General features: G+C 48.0%; 1 pseudogene; it reads right to left on the minus strand.

Annotated features, from left to right (window-relative positions):
* Positions 1 to 13,540, minus strand: part of LOC115128358 (chromodomain-helicase-DNA-binding protein 4-like) — a 31,854-nt pseudogene extending 18,314 nt beyond the window's left edge.
* Between the last annotated feature and the right edge of the window lie 2,602 nt (positions 13,541 to 16,142).

Here is a 16,142-nt window from a genome sequence, read left to right on the forward strand (position 1 = left end):
CAAATTTTAAAAATGGATACAGTTCCACGTGTGTACTCAGAGGAATATGCAAATTGGCCCATAACTCCACCTAGGCAACAACATAGGCCTAGGACTATACATCCTTTAAGCAGGGGTTCATACAGACATTGGTAAGTGAAATTCAAGGACTTCTTCAAGCATTTAATTGTAATTTAAGCACCTCAATAGTTTACAAAATTGTACATGTGGGCCTAAAATACTGATTAAATGTTCAATATCCACTAAATGGCCAATAGTATGTGGACACCCGCTCGCCAAACATCTCATTCCAAAATCATGGGCAGTAATACGGGGGTGGTCCCCCCCACTTTGCTGCAATAAACAGCCTCCACTCTTCTGGGAAGGCTTTCCACTAGATGTTGAAACATTGCTGCGGGGACTTGCTTCCATTCAGCCACAAGAGCATTATTGAGGTAGGATGCCCCCAAAAGTGTTTGATGGGGTTGATGTCATTGGTCTGTGCAGGCCATTGTCATGCTGAAACAGGAAAGGGCCTTCCCCAAACTGTTGCCACAAAGTTGGAAGAACAGAATTGTCTAGAATGTCATTGTACGCTGTAGCGTTAAGATCTCTCTTAACTGGAACTAAGGGGCCTAGCCCAAATCATGAAAAACAGCCACAGACCATTATTCCTCCTCCACTAAACTTTACAGTAGGCACAACACATTGGGGCAGGTAGTGTTCTCCTGGCATCCGCAAAACCCAGATTCGTCTTTATGACTGCCAAATGGTGAAGCATGATTCCTCTCTCCAGAGAACGAGCTTCCACTGCTCCAGAGTCCAATAGTGGTGCACTTTACACCATTCCAGCCGACACTTGGCATTGCGCATGGTGATCTTAGGCTTGTGTGCGGCTGCTCAGCCATGGAAACCAATTTCGAAGCTCCCGAGGAACAGTTTGTGTGCTGACGTTGCTTCCAAAGGCAGTTGGGAACTCAGTAGTGAGGGTTGCCATCGAGGACAGACGATTGTTACGCACTCCAGCACTCGGCTGTCCCGTTCTGTGAGCTTGTGTGGCCCATCACTTCACGGCTGAGCCATTGTTGCATCACATCATCACATTCGGCCGTGATTGGGAGTCCCATAGGGCAGCGCACAATTGGCCCAGCGTTGTCCTGGTTTGGCCGGGGTAGGCCGTTATTGTAAAAAAGATTTTGTTCTTACATGACTTGCCTAGTTAAATAAAAGGTTAAAAAAAATAACAAAATGTTGCTACTAGATGTTTACAGTTGACCGGGGCAGCTCTAACAGGGAAGAAATTCAACAAACTGACTTGTTGGAAAGGTGGCATCCTATGACGGTGCCATGTTGAAAGTCACTGAGCTCTTCAGTAAAGGCCATTTTGCTGCCCGTTGGTCTATGAGATTGCATGGCTGTGTGCTCGATTTTATACGCCTGTAAGCAAGAGGTGTGGCTGAAATGGCCAAATTCACTCATTTGAAAGGGTGTCCATATACTTTAGGCCATGTAGTGTATGTTATACGTAAACGCAAGGACAGAAAAGTGATGTTTTTTTGTCATGATTTTGGACAAATCCGTCAAGACGGCAACCACGAAAAAGGGTTAAACAGAGTTTAAATCACCTCAGGAATTTTACTGAGTCATGGTTCCCCCGTACATATTAATGTAATGACATGGGGGGAAAATAATTGCAGATTTTTTTATCAATGACTTGTCAACAGCTGTAACAAGTTATCCAGCAATGGAAATCCTCCCTGGTACCCTAGTAAACAGAAAGACCCATATCCAGGTGCCTGTCAACTATGTGTCTGTCTATCCCTGTTCTCTCCTCTCTGCACAGACCATACAAACGCTCCACACCGCGTGGCCGCGGCCACCCTAATCTGGTGGTCCCAGCGCGCACGACCCACGTGGAGTTCCAGGTCTCCGGTAGCCTCTGGAACTGCCGATCTGCGGCCAACAAGGCAGAGTTCATCTCCGCCTATGTCTCCCTCCAGTCCCTCGACTTCTTGGCACTGACGGAAACATGGATCACCACAGACAACACTGCTACTCCTACTGCTCTCTCTTCGTCTGCCCACGTGTTCTCGCACACCCCGAGAGCTTCTGGTCAGCGGGGTGGTGGCACCGGGATCCTCATCTCTCCCAAGTGGTCATTCTCTCTTTCTCCCCTTACCCATCTGTCTATCGCCTCCTTTGAATTCCATGCTGTCACAGTTACCAGCCCTTTCAAGCTTAACATCCTTATCATTTATCGCCCTCCAGGTTCCCTCGGAGAGTTCATCAATGAGCTTGATGCCTTGATAAGCTCCTTTCCTGAGGACGGCTCACCTCTCACAGTTCTGGGCGACTTTAACCTCCCCACGCCTACCTTTGACTCATTCCTCTCTGCCTCCTTCTTTCCACTCCTCTCCTCTTTTGACCTCACCCTCTCACCTTCCCCCCTACTCACAAGGCAGGAAATACGCTCGACCTCATCTTTACTAGATGCTGTTCTTCCACTATCCTCGTTGCAACTCCCCTCCAAGTCTCCGACCACTACCTTGTATCCTTTTCCCTCTCGCTCTCATCCAACACTTCCCACACTGCCCCTACTCGGATGGTATCGCGCCGTCCCAACCTTCGCTCTCTCTCCCCCGCTACTCTCTCCTCTTCCATCCTATCATCTCTTCCCTCTGCTCAAACCTTCTCCAACCTATCTCCTGATTCTGCCTCCTCAACCCTCCTCTCCTCCCTTTCTGCATCCTTTGACTCTCTATGTCCCCTATCCTCCAGGCCGGCTCGGTCCTCACCTCCCGCTCCGTGGCTCGACGACTCATTGCGAGCTCACAGAACAGGGCTCCGGGCAGCCGAGCGGAAATGGAGGAAAACTCGCCTCCCTGCGGACCTGACATCCTTTCACTCCCTCCTCTCTACATTTTCCTCTTCTCTCTCTGCTGCTAAAGCCACTTTCTACCACTCTAAATTCCAAGCATCTGCCTCTAACCCTAGGAAGCTCTTTGCAACCTTCTCCTCCCTCCTGAATCCTCCTCCCCCTCCCCTCCTCCTCCCTCTCTGCAGATGACTTCGTCAACCATTTTGAAAAGAAGGTCGACGACATCCGATCCTCGTTTGCTAAGTCAAACGACACCGCTGGTTCTGCTCACACTGCCCTACCCTGTGCTCTGACCTCTTTCTCCCCTCTCTCTCCAGATGAAATCTCGCGTCTTGTGACGGCCGGCCGCCCTACAACCTGCCCGCTTGACCCTATCCCCTCCTCTCTTCTCCAGACCATTTCCGGAGACCTTCTCCCTTACCTCACCTCGCTCATCAACTCATCCCTGACCGCTGGCTACGTCCCTTCCGTCTTCAAGAGAGCGAGAGTTGCACCCCTTCTGAAAAAACCTACACTCGATCCCTCCGATGTCAACAACTACAGACCAGTATCCCTTCTTTCTTTTCTCTCCAAAACTCTTGAACGTGCCGTCCTTGGCCAGCTCTCCCGCTATCTCTCTCAGAATGACCTTCTTGATCCAAATCAGTCAGGTTTCAAGACTAGTCATTCAACTGAGACTGCTCTTCTCTGTATCACGGAGGCGCTCCGCTCCGCACTGCTAAAGCTAACTCTCTCTCCTCTGCTCTCATCCTTCTAGACCTATCGGCTGCCTTCGATACTGTGAACCATCAGATCCTCCTCTCCACCCTCTCCGAGTTGGGCATCTCCGGCGCGGCCCACGCTTGGATTGCGTCCTACCTGACAGGTCGCTCCTACCAGGTGGCGTGGCGAGAATCCGTCTCCACACCACGTGCTCTCACCACTGGTGTCCCCCAGGGCTCTGTTCTAGGCCCTCTCCTATTCTCGCTATACACCAAGTCACTTGGCTCTGTCATAACCTCACATGGTCTCTTCTATCATTGCTATGCAGACGACACACAATTAATCTTCTCCTTTCCCCCTTCTGATGACCAGGTGGCGAATCGCATCTCTGCATGTCTGGCTGACATATCCGTGTGGATGACGGATCACCACCTCAAGCTGAACCTCGGCAAGACGGAGCTGCTCTTCCTCCCGGGGAAGGACTGCCCGTTCCATGATCTCGCCATCACGGTTGACAACTCCATTGTGTCCTCCTCCCAGAGCGCTAAGAACCTTGGCGTGATCCTGGACAACACCCTGTCGTTCTCAACTAACATCAAGGCGGTGGCCCGTTCCTGTAGGTTCATGCCCTACAACATCCGCAGAGTACGACCCTGCCTCACACAGGAAGCGGCGCAGGTCCTAATCCAGGCACTTGTCATCTCCCGTCTGGATTACTGCAACTCGCTGTTGGCTGGGCTCCCTGCCTGTGCCATTAAACCCCTACAACTCATCCAGAACGCCGCAGCCCGTCTGGTGTTCAACCTTCCCAAGTTCTCTCACGTCACCCCGCTCCTCCGCTCCCTCCACTGGCTTCCAGTTGAAGCTCGCATCCGCTACAAGACCATGGTGCTTGCCTACGGAGCTGTGAGGGGAACGGCACCTCAGTACCTCCAGGCTCTGATCAGGCCCTACACCCAAACAAGGGCACTGCGTTCATCCACCTCTGGCCTGCTCGCCTCCTTACCACTGAGGAAGTACAGTTCCCGCTCAGCCCAGTCAAAACTGTTCGCTGCTCTGGCCCCCCAATGGTGGAACAAACTCCCTCACGACGCCAGGACAGCGGAGTCAATCACCACCTTCCGGAGACACCTGAAACCCCACCTCTTTAAGGAATACCTAGGATAGGATAAAGTAATCCCTCTCACCCCCTCCCCTGAAAAGATTTAGATGCACTACTGTTCCACTGGAGGTCATAAGGTGAATGCACCAATTTGTAAGTCGCTCTGGATAAGAGCGTCTGCTAAATGACTTAAATGTTAAATGTTCACCCTTATTCTCTCCCCCCCCCACACACACACACACAAACACCTCTTTGTAGAGTGAGTAGAGGAACACGGCAGTCTGCACAGTCTTGCCCAGTCCCATCTCGTCAGCCAGAATAGTGTCTGTGCCCTGTGCCCAGGAGAAACGCAGCCAGTTGAGACCCTCCAGCTGGTAGGGGTGCAGGTTGCCCCCCGTACTGTCCAGGTAATCAGGCTGCCGCTCAAACTTGATGGTGGGCTGAAGAGGGGGAAGATAGAGAAGAACAGTGAGTTACTGTTGATGTCAAGACACACCACTAAGCGGGAAATATGCACCATAAGGGATTTATCATGTGTTTGACGTAACATAAAGCCGCAGAAAAAGAGATGCTAAAAGTCCATTTTAACGTAAGATACGGAGCAATTTATGACGACCAGGAATACCTGGTAAATCACGAGAAACCATCTCTCTGATAAAAGACAAGCCGTGTCGCCAATCCAATAATAATGACAACAGTCAACACTTACATCAACGACAGGATTCTCAGGAGGCCGGTCCATCCTCTTCGTCTTGCCTTTCACCTTGATCTTCTTCCCTGGTTTACCCTCGTCGCCCATCATCAGCTCCCTGAAACAGACCAGAAAGAACATTGTTACCCTCGGAAACAGACGAAGAAGAAACTCCTTCTCCATTCCACCTATACAATTAGTTACCTGTGGTTCCAGTACTGCTGTCTGAAGACGTCAAACTCTGGGATGTCCATGTCCTCAGCCTCCCAGGTGGCTTGGTCGTAGGCAAGGTCTTTCCACTTGATGAGGTAGTGTACGTTATTCTTCTTGTCCTGACTACAACTCACAAACAGACAAAACTTGGTTAGCAACGTTGCAAATTAAATCCAGTAGGCATGCATGCATGGATGGATGCATGCATACACACTCAAAAGTATGTGGATTCGGCTATTTCAGCCACACCCGTTGCTGACAGAAGTATAAAAATCAGGCACACAGCCATTCAATCTCCATGGACAAACATTGGCAGTAGAATGGTCTTACTGAAGAACTCAGTGACTTTCAACATGGCACCGTCAAAGGATGCCACCTTTCCACATTTCTGCCTTGCTAGAGCTGCCCCGGTCAACTGTAAGTGCTGTTATTGTGAAGAGGAAACGTCTAGGAGTAACAAGTGGTAGTCCACACAAGCTCACAGAACGGGACTTCCATGCACTAAGCGTATATCGCGTAAAAATCGCCTGTCCTCGGTTGCAACACTCACTACCAAGTTCCAAACTGCCTCTGAAAGCAACGTCAGCACTAGAACTGTTTGTCGGGAGCTTCATGAAATGGGTTTCCATGGCCGAGCAGCCGCACACAAGCCTTTGATCACCATGCGCAATGACAAGCGTCAGCCGGAGTGGTGTAACGCTCGCTGCCATTGGACTCTGGAGCAGTGGAAACAGATTGCCTGGTGTGATAAATCACAAGTTTGGTAGACGCCAGCAGAACACTACCTGCCCCAATGCAATAGTGCCAACTGGAACACCGACTGCGAGCCAGGCCTAATCGCGCAACATCACTGCCCGACCTCACTAATGCTCTTGTGGCTGAATGGAAGCAAGTCCCCACATCTAGTGGAAAGCCTTCCCAGAAGAGTGGAGGCTGTTATCGCAGCAAAGCGGGCACCAACTCCATATTAATGCCCATGATTTTGGAAATGGGATGTTCGACAAGCAGATGTCCACATATACTACATGACCAAAGGTATCTGCAACTGATTGGTTGAAATGATTGCTTTGACCCATGAGACATTTGCATCACAAGGAGAAACCCTTTACCTGACAAACAAAACATGCAGATTTCATCAAGTGTGCAGGAGTTCTCCTTTCCATTGAAGGGAAAATCCTGACTAGACACTCATTCACAAAGTGTAAGACTATGTGTCTGGCCTTGCTACTCAAAATCTGCTGCTATTTTGGAAATGTTGACTCTCAATGAGACTAAAAACACATTTGAACCCGATTTAGCAGCCAGTCCGGGAGTCTCGTCTGACCTGTGGTTGAGTATGCGGTGGATCATCATCCAGGCGATCTTGATGCCAAAGCGGTAGTACTTCTCCTCCATCTTGGCGTAGAGCGGGTCCTTGGCCTTCCTCTTCGTGCTCTTTTCCTCGTCGCCCTCGCCAAAGTCTACTGAAGGCGGCTCGTCCATGTCGTTCTTCCTCTGGTAGTTCCTGAACATCACCTGACAGTGCAGCTCCAACTGGAGGCAGGGAAAAGGTGGGTGAGAGGGAGAAGTGTGTGTGTGTGTGTGTGTGTGTGGGTTGTCGAACGTTGGTGCGACAACGCTCCTCTCTAATCCATTTCAGTGACAAAGAAGCGAGAGTCTGAACATTTCTTGTGTGTGTTTGTTTCAGTGTGCGCCGCGCCTCTGAAAAGCAAAACTAACAACTCAAAATGAGGGTAGGTGTGTATGGGTGCGATTGCCTGCAACGTGGTGGCCGAGCGTAAGCCTGCGTACCTGTGTGTGTGTGTACATACCTGCAGCTCAGACACCCAGGAGCAGTGCCAGTAGGACATGTTGCTCCACTTGGCGAAGAACTCCCTCTCAGGGCGCCCGGCCAGAGGGGCGGGGTCGGGCTGGTCAGCCGGGAGGTCTGGGGGCGGGGGATGGGCGTGGGCGGAGGGGGGTCGCCCCAGCGCCACGTCAGAATCTTCTGCACCTTGCCCTTCATGGGTGGACACTGGGGAGGGGAGGAAAGCGTCAGTGAAGAGGTCAAATGTCTTTAAACCCGCTCGCTTTTCAGGACAAACGGATCATAAAGACATGGTGAAAACTCCTCGTCTACAGATAAGTTAGGTAATGTTATTCATTGTGTTGAACCATTTAGTCGTTTTGTTTTCCCAATACACTACCCAAGGGGGTAGGGAGCTAGGTTTAAATTTGGGAAGCAGAATTCACTTTACCATGTGTAACTGGCTGTGCCCCGTGCCAATCACCCTCCGGGTCCCATCCCATTGATTTACTCACAGTGCAGCGTGGGCAGATCCACTCTCCGTTGGGAATCTCAGGCAGGGGCGGGTTGAGACAGTGGATGTGATAGGAGGAGGGACAGGAGTCGCAGCAGAGCAGCTCGCCACCATCCTTACACACCCTGCAGAACTCCATGTGGTGGTCGTCCTCCTCCGGCTCTGCCTCCACTTCCTCCTCCTCTTCTTCTGAGCCCTCCTCCCGCGCCTCCCACTGTTTGCCCTCCTTCTCCTGTGGATGGGAGAGGGAAGGGGTTCACGTGGATTGTCGTTGAGCAACTGGAAAGGGTTAACTGTTTGACCAGTAGGGAAGCAAAGATGGTTACACACTTGAGCAATTTGAGAGCTAACAGTACCAGCATATACCACAGTACTACCAGCTAGCGGTTTATGATCATTGACTTATGGTTGTCAATATCAATAGCTCCTCATTACACTCGACCAGATTCCTCTGTATTTTGTTGTCACTCCGATTGATCATTCTGGTTGGCTGACCAGTACCATATTGTCCGGTCACTTACTCCACAGAGCCGTTCATTGGCTAAGGAAGGTGTCACTCACGCAGTGTGGGCAGCTCCAGGTGCCCTCTGGGGCGTTCTCCATGTCGGGGTCCAGGCACACCATGTGGTAGGCCCGGGGACAGGTGTCGCACAGAATGATCTCCCCTCCCTGCTGGCACACCTCACAGTAGTCCTGGTGGTCCGTCTCATAACCGTCACCGTCCTCCTCGACTGGAGGGAAGGAACAAAAGGACAGAAGTGGGTGAGAGCAATTCAAACTTAAGATACGGTACATTCCCTGAATAACCCACCCCCCACACCCAAAAAAGGAATGCATGTTCAAAAGTTTTGTTGTTTGACAAGCACCCTAATGAAATACTGCGAGGCTATAACACTTTAGTGGTTACATATTGTGAGGAACGCACATTTGAATCAATCAGAATGCATTTTATAAAAGTGCTGTAGAATGAAACGTTAGGGAATGGACATTGCTGTTCATCGCTCCCTTTTACTGTGTAGGTGGAGTCATTCATATGCAATCTAGGAAGCATTTCAAACTCCTGGGCGATATGTATCGATACTCTGACGGAAGAGTTTGTCTACTGAATACATCAGTGTGTGACAAACTATTTTTTTGTAAAGGTAGAACATGCTGCCCTGCTGAAAACGTACAATCTTCTAGTGGCTCAGTAAGACTGAGTGGTACTGACTGGCTGAGTCAAAGCTAATTGGACATGCACACACATCCAAACTACAGCTGTGGAGTCTAGCAACTCAAGACCACTTTTAAATTGGGGTTGAGACATACGGCATCATAGCCATGGATGAAACACAACTTCTTGGGGTTGAGATATGTATCAGAGCCATGAAAGAGACACACACACACACACCTGCAGAGTACAGACCCTTCTTCTTCTTGGGCTTGCTCTTGGGCTTCTTGGATCGGCTGCTGCGGCTGTTGGAGCCGTCCGACACGGACACGCTGTTCATGCTGGCGTCGTCAAAGTCACTCTCCACGTCAGGCTCATCCTCTTCACTCTGATAGGAACAGCCAGATAGAGAATGGTTAGGAACTTCGTTGTAAGGAGAAATGTGTCTAGGTTGAAGGCCTCTATGCCAAATGACAAAAACATTTTTGTCATCAAAAAGAGAAAGAGGTGACTAAGTGGGGCAGGGAACTGCCAGGGACCTCACAATACTTATGTCCTGATACGATATGTATTGCGATTCTCACAATTCTATATGCATTGCGACGCGATGTTCCAAGCACTTACCGAGGAGCGTTTCCTCTTGCTGTTGAAGCCTCCTAGTTTGATCTTGAGCGGAGCTACCTTCTTTGTAGCCACTTTCTTCTTCTCTGCGGGCTTGGGGGTGGGCCTGGACTTCTTACGAGCATTAGGACCTTTGCCCTCTTTGGTCTTGGCCTTTTTCAGAGGCGGGGCGACCGGTGGCTGGGGCTCAGCGACCGGGGCGGGGGCGACCTCCGCCACCATGCTCTCCACGGCGGCAGACACGTTGGCGGCGGCCAGGGCTGCAGTAGCGGCGGCGGAGCCTCTCAGGGGATTGTTGGTGCTGAACTCACGCCACTTGGCACCCAGTACCATCATCATCTTGGACACGGCAATCTTGGGGTTCTTGGCCGCAATGAGCGGTCTGAGGGAGAGATGGGGGTGGATGGTGAGTAATGAGGACAACAACAACAAAAAATACGTAAACAGAGTGAAACGGTAGACGGGATCAGGGGGAGAAAGGAGACAAAATATTTGAGAGAGCAAAAGGTGGGGTGAAAAAGCTTAAAATATAATTCATGCAGCAAGCATTGACAAGGACATCTCATTTACCTGACATATTGACTGAAGGCCTTGTAGTTGGTGAGGGAGCGGTAGTCCTCGTCGCTGAAGACGTGGTCAATGTCCTCCATTCCCCAGTCATCCAGGAGCTGGGACGACGTCTTAGGCTCCTAGATGAGACAATTCAACATGAACGTTTGCTTAAAATGTGGTTCTTTCCAGTTTTTTCTTTACTGACTGGTCTATTGTGGTGGGACTATTTCTTGCCCTGAGTGTTGCCATTGTGTTCAATAGCTACTGGGTCTTTGTTAACTCTCGCACGGCTTTGGACAAAAGCACTTTCCTCCCACCATTTGGGACCATCGGTTATTTTAAGCCGCATGCAGTTATACCATGTGGCAAGAGCTTGCCTTGACAAAGGGCCAATGGCAGGTAGTTTGTTGTTGCCACGGTGACAGTATGTCCTTGCATAAGTGCACTTACCACGACCAGTCACCCTAGTAGTAGTCAACTCAGCATGGAAGTATTGATAACTTATCTACATCTAGAGGTTACAAGTAGCTTATTCAATCACTTTCTCGGGAGCTCTGAGTTTTAGTTGCATAATGACAATTCAATTAACACCATTAAATATTATTTGGTCAACTTTAATGGCATCTCCCCCTCCACAACTCACTCCACCCTCGAACAAAAAAAAAAACTCACCAAGCTATCGTCGTCGTCGTCCTCATCCTCCTCTTCCTCGGGTTCAGGGTCCTTCCTCTTGTCCTTTCCTCCGCCGTTTCTGTCAGTGTTGGTGCTGCTCCTCTTCTTCTCCTTGGAGGTGCTCCCCCTGTTCTTCTTCTTCTTCTTCCCCGGGTTGTAGTCGCTGCCCTCGCTGTCAGAGCGGGGCGCCGCTCGCTCCTCGTCCCTGTCCACCTCAGGGGTCTCCATGGGCTCGGGGGAGCTCATTGGCACATCCTGGAGAGGACACATGGGGGGGGGGGGGGGGCTTATGAGTAAGCCCATTGGCTTCCGACGGGTGGCGGGTCCCTCCACTGGCAGACAAACGGAACATGGTGCGTCCCAAGAACGTACAGATATGATTAGAGACGTGGTCATGTCACTGTAGCCTACCTCTCTGCGAGAGGTCCGCCTCTTGCTGCTTTTGTTCTCCCGGCTCTTTTTGGCCTTCTTCTTCTTCACCTTCGGGGCCTCATTCTCTGACATCTCCTCTTCCTCATCTGCAATGAGGTCAGAGACACAGCTTAATAATAGCTGTAACGAAGAAGGTCAATTGAATATCCTTGCAACCTTGATAGCTGCAAAGTCATATGGAATCGGGTTCCAAGGCCTATTATATAATTGCTCATGGTAGATGTAAGCAAATGGCTGTTGGCATTGAAATCAGCACCAAGTAGCCATGGTCTGACATGTGATAAGCTGTCTGTAAGTCCAAATGAGGGGTGCTGGGTGTCTAATTAATTGCCACCTGAATGCCATATCATCATTATCTGGGTAATGGTTGTAGAATGGAGTCCAGTTGTAGAATTGGATGTCCCACAAACAAATTGGAAAAGATGGCTCTTCCAAGTTATTATTTGGATTAGAGTCGGGTTATATATGGTCAATGATTTTCACATGTGAGAGGTTTGAATGCAAAAAAATGTTTATTTTTACTAACGACTATCTAAAAAGGTGGCCTGGCGACGCCTGCTATGTCTAAAATCGGAAAAATCCATCGCCTTAACTTCCCCATCGAGGATTCTAATGGGATATGCATTGCCGTCATATCCGAACCTGTTGTGTAGTAAACAAAGTAGTCAGCTAGCCTAACGGTTTTATTGTCCTTCGCCAGCTAATGTAGCCATCTACGTTATATAAGTCAAATGCAGTGACACGTTCCGTAAAATGTACAGACAGAGTGAATTGGCTGCATTTGTTTCTACCACGCAAAGCGGCGCTACCAAGCACCCGATGATAGGAGGAGAAAGTCGCCGTCGTCATCTGCCATCTTTCAAGCTAACTGGCTGGCTCCATCTTGTCATCCGGCACGTAAAAATACCGGTAACATTTGCTAGGCCGCAAGAATATGCCGGTGGGTCGGCATGATTTGTGTAGCCAAAAGTTGAAGTTCTGTAAATTGATTCCGTACGGGAAAACATCTGTCCGTTTTGCAAACTTACATTTCAACGGCTACGGCTTGCAATAAAAACCGAAACAAAACGTCAACTAGCATTGTTAGCACACGCAAGCTAGGCTAACGCGTTAGCCGGCTAGCTACAGTAGTCAGTCACTCAACTAGCACAGCTTAGAGGCTGGTGTCCACTGTTCCTGCAACTACTTAGCTAGTTAGTTAACTTTTCCATAACTAGTTGACCAACTAACCGTAAACACGGTGATTCTTCTTGCTTAAATAACGTTAGCTTACCACAACCTGACAAGTTAACTAACCAGTATCAACTAACAACCTACTTCTTTGGCTCAGTTTTACGATTAACTCGCATTATTTACATAAACTATATAACATTTTGATAAGTTAATTTCGTTGCCATAAACATTTGTTGAAGTGGTCCTACCTTGCATTAGAGGCCGGTCCTCTGGGGCTCCAAAATCATCCCTATCGTCCTCGCTTCCAGACATAATGCTAGCTAACTTTAAAATTTAGTTAGCTAACTTTTTTAAAAAAAAGTTTAATTCCGTGTTGCCTCCAGAGTCCTGTCCCAGTATTGAGTCCGTCCAGGTGGAGCGTGGAGTCATTCGGGTAGGACAGGTCGGCAAGGAGGTGGAAATAAAAAAGAAACAAGAAAATTGAAGTGAATATTCAGAACTGATTTCGTGCATTGAACAATATAAATACATAAATTGCCTCTTAAGTAGGTGAAATAACTTCTGATGTCAATTGTTTTAGCCAACACTAGGCTACTCAAGACTACCAGCCTTTCAATCTATGCGTAGTCTCGCTACATTATAGCTAGCTAGTTAGCCATTAGACATGCCATCGTCGTGCTACTAGTTTTCCGTCCCACACTTGGTTAGCTAGCCCGCTAACTCCAGCTCAATCACCGGCTAGGTTCAGAAACGAGTCACACATTCGTCCCAAAACATATCAATAAATGACGAATTTCAATTGTTTTAATTTGATAATTGAATGGTCCAATATCACAAATACAATTCTAAACAAACTACAGTAACGTTACTCACAAGTTGAATGGTTCCACTGTTTGAAAACAGAAACAACGAAAGGAGACGTTTGCCTTTCTTTCAACAGTTTTTCTATTTTGGGTTACAATAGCTAGCTAACGTTAGTTCCAATAATTAAAATGCAGTATTTGTCTTATGTTGCCTGGCGATGCACACGACGTCGCCGTCTCCCTCTCTCGCATTAAACACCCGCGCACACACACACAAAGAGATCAGGGGGCAAGACATCCCATAATAACCCCCCCCACACACACACACACACACACACCCCTCCCCCACTCTGCATAGTTACCTTGCAACATACAGACCATAATAATCCACCCCCCTCCTCCCTCACATGGAGTCTCTTCCCCATTCCTCCGTGCCCCCCTAGCAACCAACGTTACTATGGGAACACTCACCCCCACCCAACATCCCATAATAATAATGAGCATAGTCACTGACATCCCACAATAAGCATAACTCCAAAAAGAGAGAGGGATGAAAAAAAGACGTCACATGGCAACTCCTCCACATGACTGCATGTAAACTTCTGTGTCACAATCTACATGTATGTAGAGACACTACTGTAGGAGCATATTTCAGCATCTACTGACACAAAGCATGCAGACGCATATGATATATAGGAGCAATATGAACACTTATACACCATTACATTCCTTGTGGAGGGTCACCACAGGGCACACTCAGGTAAACGCTCAACTGTGAACTTGGGGAGACCCACTTGAAAAACATTGAATGATTCCAATGATTTGCTCTACCCCCATTATTTAATCTACACACAAACCAAACCACCATGAGTCAAATAAAAACATGTTGTTTCCAGTCTAAGCAGACACAAAGGCAAAACAGAAGTGCCATTAACTCAGGGAAACCCTGCTGTAATGATGACCTTAGGTATATTGATAGGTCACCATGCATCATAGACACAGACTAATGAAGCCTTATTTCAAAGCTATGTCTCAATCAAACCTCTGTATCTTCCTAGATCTAGCCTAGAAAGCGTAACCAAAGGCTGAGACCCAGGGTCTGCGAAGTAGGTCTTGTGAAGGCCTATACTGTATTGCACTCAATGGTGGGAAAATTGTTTGAATCCTAACATGATTCTGTAGTGCTTCGCACTGCATGGTTATTAGAGTGCAAAGTACTGCATATAAAGCTAAGCCAAAGCATTGATAATGTACAATGTGGATATGAAATGCAGGCTTATGCAATTAGCTCATAAGTGATGTAATGGGCCTTTTTCAGTACTGGCAAAAAGACAGACTGCATCTACCACCATGTGTGTTGCATTGTGGCAAATGTAGTTTGTGTGAAACACCGCATTTAGCACAGCCAAAGCGTAAACCTTCACAGAAATCCATCCCGAAATGTACATAAATTAAAGGGGTTACGGTTTTATTCATTACTGATATAAGTCAGGGTTCAAACCATTCTAATTAAACTCCAGCCTATTCAGGAAGTGAACTGAAATGGAACATTTCCCATTCTGACATATCCTATTATTCTTCAAGTCATGAATTGAATTTGAATGAGTTTTCTTGAATGGCCTTGAATTTAAATGATTTCACCCCACCCGTGTGGATATGATTTGTGTATGAACCTTCAGCCATGTACTTTTCCAGATCAGATTCTGGGTTGTGTAAGTGGACAGCTATTCAAGTATATCAATACCTTATGTTAGAATTGTATAAACTCTAGGCCTACATTTAGTTTTTGACACAATCTATTTCCACTGGTACCTTCCACAGTCTTTCAGTCTATCCTTCAACCCTCTCTCTCGCCCTTAGCTCATCACTAGAACGAATTGCAAAAATCTCTGAAGCTGGAGTCTAACTTTAAGCATCAGCTGTCAGAGCAGCTTACCGATCACTGTACCTGTACACAGCCAATCTGTAAACCCAACTACCTCATCCCCATATTATTACTTACCCTCTTGCTCTTTTGCACCCCAGTATCTCTACTTGCACATCATCATCTGCACATCTATCACTCCAGTATTAATGCTAAATTGTAATTATTTTCGCCTTTATGGCCTATTTATTGCCTACCTCCCTACTCTTCTACATTTGCACACAATGTACATAGAATTTTCTATTTTTATTTTATTTTGTGTTATTGACTGTACGTTTGTTTATGTGTAACTCTGTGTTGTTGTTTTTGTCTCACTGCTTTGCTTTATCTTGGCCATGTCGCAGTTGTAAATGAGAACTTGTTCTCAACTGGCCTACCTGGTTAAATAAAGGTGAAATAAAAATAAATAAAAACTAAGCTAAGGACCCTGGGATTAAACACCTCCCTCTGTAACTGGATCCTGTACTTCCTGACTGGCTGCCCACAGGTGGTGATGGTAGGACACAACACACCCTGCCACGCTGACCCTCAGCATAGGGGCCCCTCAGGGGTGTGTGCTTAGTCCACTCCTGTTCTCCCTGTTCACCCACGACTGCATGGCCGCGCACAACTCCAACATCATCATTAAGGTTAGCCGACAACACAACGGTGGTATTCCTGATCACTGACGACGATGAGACAGCCTACAGGGAGGAAGTCAGAGATCTGGCAGTGTGGTGCCAGGACATCAACCTCTCCCTCGACGTCAGCAAGACAAAGGATCTGATCGTGGACTACAGAAAACGGAGGGTCAAGAACGCCCTCATCCACATCAATGGGGCTGTAGTGGAGCAGGTCGAGAGCTTCAATTTCCTCAGTGTCCACATAACTAAGGAATCATCATACACCAACACAGTCGTGAAGAGTGCACAACAACACCTCTTCCCCCTTAGGCTGAAAAGATTTGGCAT

Source organism: Oncorhynchus nerka, linkage group LG4, assembly GCF_034236695.1.
Source record: "Oncorhynchus nerka isolate Pitt River linkage group LG4, Oner_Uvic_2.0, whole genome shotgun sequence".
Taxonomy (NCBI): Eukaryota; Metazoa; Chordata; class Actinopteri; order Salmoniformes; family Salmonidae; genus Oncorhynchus; species Oncorhynchus nerka.